The sequence below is a fragment of the Sceloporus undulatus genome, chromosome 3 (assembly GCF_019175285.1).
Source record: "Sceloporus undulatus isolate JIND9_A2432 ecotype Alabama chromosome 3, SceUnd_v1.1, whole genome shotgun sequence".
Taxonomy (NCBI): domain Eukaryota; kingdom Metazoa; phylum Chordata; class Lepidosauria; order Squamata; family Phrynosomatidae; genus Sceloporus; species Sceloporus undulatus.
The window spans coordinates 268,935,487-268,938,809 of NC_056524.1; the positions used below are offsets into that span (position 1 = coordinate 268,935,487).

Below are 3,323 nucleotides of genomic sequence, written 5' to 3' on the forward strand. Positions count from 1 at the left end.
TTTGGCCACTGAAGAAGCTGAAACGTTTCACTCATCTGATATACAGTATTTCTTTCCGTCCTCCTTGTTAATCATTTCAGTAAACATATATAAATACACATGTACATTTTCTGCTATTTTGTTTGTACCCAGACCGTTTCCAAAGGCTTCTTCACAGGGAGGGTATTTTTATCAACATCCCCAGGCCACGTGGACAGTGTCCCCAAGTGAGATATAAATAGAGAAATAAACAGATAAGCAAACAAATACATTTCAGCAGGCGGACTCCATGGCAGGCCTGCAGAGCTTTCCCCCGTTTTAATGCTGCACTGAGCAAGGCAGTCTCTCCTGAAACTGTGACTTTTAAATGGTGAATTTTAGATGTGGATGGTTTTAATATCTGTACATTTTATGTCTCTTTTTAAAATGATGTGTGTTTAAAATGATGTATTCTAACTGATTCCATGATTCTATGATGTTGTTTATTTGTTAATTTATTATTATTATTATTATTAGTGTTATTATTTCTTATCCGCCTCTCTCCATGGATCAAGGTGGGTCACAAACAACACCAGTTAAAATACATCCATTAAAACATACATCAGTTTAAAAAGACAAATAAGATATACACATATTAAAACAACCCACATTTAAAATCCATCATTTAAGAATTGTTGTTGTCCCCCTCCTTGATCCATGTGGAAGTGAGGGTAAATACTAGTAATAGTGATGATGATGATGATGATGATGATGATGATGATGATGATGATGATGAACAGCGATGCATGGGCCCCACGAAGAAGGTTTATGAGCTCCGCCCTTAAATGATGCTGCACGTTGAAAGATGGAAGTGAAGCCTGGACCCTCCGTTTGCAAGGTTTTCCTTCACCAGGGAAATGGGGTGGGTGGAAAGAGGTATCACTTCCGTGTAAAGTCTGAGGAAAGCATGAAGAAAGAACTACCGTCATTCCTCCTCATTTGGGGTTTTGACTTTGACGCCCGCCTTGAATCCCATTGTGGGAGAAAAGCCGGGTAGAAATCCTGGAAATAAATAAATAAATATTTTTGTGGATTTGATTATTCATAGTTTGGTTAATTGGTTCTCTAAAATCACCAGTCCTCACAGCACATTCTATGGTTAAGAGTCTTCCAGAAGTCATTTTGAAGGGCCTAGAAGTTCCTAGAGAAGAATTCCTCGCTTTTTGTATTTTCTGGGTTTTTCAGCTGGGATGCCGCGAAACATCAGGAATAACCACTCTCACATGGTCCATAGCCCCAAAAAGCCCACCAAAAACTATGGATGCCGACCGTGAAAGCCCTTGACGTCCCAATCTCTTGACATTTGTAGTTCCTCCGTGCAGTTTCGTGGTCAGTGTCCAGCAGTTTTTGACCAAGAGTTGTACTGGAGGACCTAGATTCCCAGGTAGAAAGAATAGCAATTTTTTTATTTGTGGTCTTTTCCCACTTTGACGGGGTTCTGTGCCCCTAACCCCAACAAATGAGGGTTTACTCATTTCAGCAAAACTGAAGGAAGCCACTACCTGAATAGATAGATAGATAGATAGATAGATAGGAGAATAAAATTGCAAATGTTAGGAAGAAACACTGTATCTTAAGACATTCCCTTAAAAAAAAGCAACTTAAGAAAAAATGCTACTTTCCCCTCTATGTTCCACTTTTGCGGTGCATAGGAGGGTTTGGAAATGTGACATTTTGGATTATGGCTCCCAAAATCCAACTATCAATGGTGAGGGTTCTGGGAATGTACCTTTTAAAAAGTAATGTCCCAACCCTGGTTCTCACAGATGACAAAACCCTTGCCTTCTCTCCTGTGTGCCACAATGGCTTTTAGATGAAATATTTTCATCACATTTATTCTGAGTAAAGGGTGCATCGACACTGTAGAAATAATGCAGTTTGAACCACTTAACTGTCATGGCTGCATCCTACAGAATCCTGGGGATCTGGAGTTTGATGATGCACCAGAATTCTTCACAGAGAACACTACAGACTTTGTGAAAGTGCAAATCTTGGGATTCTATAGGATCGCATTAAGCTTTGGCAGCTTGACACCACTTTAAGTATGGGTCCTCCATCCTAGGGAACTTGTCAGTTTTACTTTAGCCTTCTCATCTAAGAGGGCTGGTGCTTGCCAAACTACAAATCCTAGGATTCTGTGTGTGGGTGTGGGGGGGTGGTATTTTGTATATATGGTGTATTCTTTTAATATTGTAACCGCTTTGATTGTTTTTACAAACAAGTCAGATAGAAAAAAAGTTTTATTATTTATTAATAAATAATAAATAATAAATTATTTTATTGGGATGGAGCCATGACAGTTAAGTGGTGTCAGTTGCATTAATCTACAGTGCTGATGCACCTTCAGTCTTTCTTTCTAGCTTAGCAAGGTCTTCTTGATTTTTGTTCTGTCTTCCACTGGCAAAGCCTGTGTTTTCAGTCCTGAGCACTGCAGAGCTGTTCCACCTACATGTGCAGCCGTTTCAGGAAGGGGAATTATTTCTGTGCCGCCATCCAAAAAAACAAGAAGCACTAGCATCATCACAGCTTCGTGTGAGCTTGCAAAGGGAATGATGGTCACCAGCTGCTGGAGAGAACAGTGGGCTGGGCCTTTGCCTTGATCCAACTGCAGCCCCTCCTGCCTCCTTGAGTGGCATTTCTTACCAACCTCCTTAACCTTAAGGGGAGAGAGAAGAAGAGCCTGCATTCACAAACCAGCCACTAGAGGGAGACCTTGTCTCACATTCGGATCCACTCTCCCCTTTCATCCAAGGGCTGGAGTGAGGTTGGGAGGCCTGGGAGTGACTTTCCTAATGGGAGACATGTTCAGAGGTTAGCTGTGTTGGCCGTACAAGCAAAACAGCAGTGTCACTGGGGGGTGCGGGGTGGTGGACCACACAAGGTGGACCAAAGGTCCTCAGACATCTGCATCTGGCGAATGGGCTGTAGCATTGCCTGTACTCTTTAAAATGCTGAAGGTATGGTGTGAGTGGGGTGAGGCTCAGTGGGAGGAGTAAGGAGAGCTATCAGGTTTTTCCTTTTTAAAAAATAAATTTTAAATTGTAACTTAATTTTTTTAAAAAAAATTAAAAATTAAAAATATTAAAAATGGGAAACTGCTATAAGTGACACAACTTCAAATTCAGAATAAAACGTAATTTTGATTCTGTGAGGTCAAAGGATTTCATGGCTGGCATCCATAGATTTTTGTGGTTTTTCAAACTATGTGACCATGTTCTAGAAGAGTTCTGTCCTGACGTTTCGCCAGCAGCTGTGGCTGCATCTTCAGAGAATGTTTGCCGGTCCTTTCAGGCAAGCATTCTCTG

The 3,323-nt window shown here is 41.0% G+C and overlaps 1 long non-coding RNA gene across 1 annotated transcript in view; it reads left to right on the forward strand.

The window, feature by feature from the left end:
• The first annotated feature begins 249 nt into the window (after window positions 1-249).
• LOC121926051 overlaps window positions 250-3,323 on the forward strand; it is a 23,674-nt gene continuing 20,600 nt past the window's right edge. The window contains exon 1 of the long non-coding RNA XR_006102968.1: window positions 250-349. This is a non-coding gene — a long non-coding RNA (uncharacterized LOC121926051). The remainder of the gene's footprint in view (window positions 350-3,323) is intronic.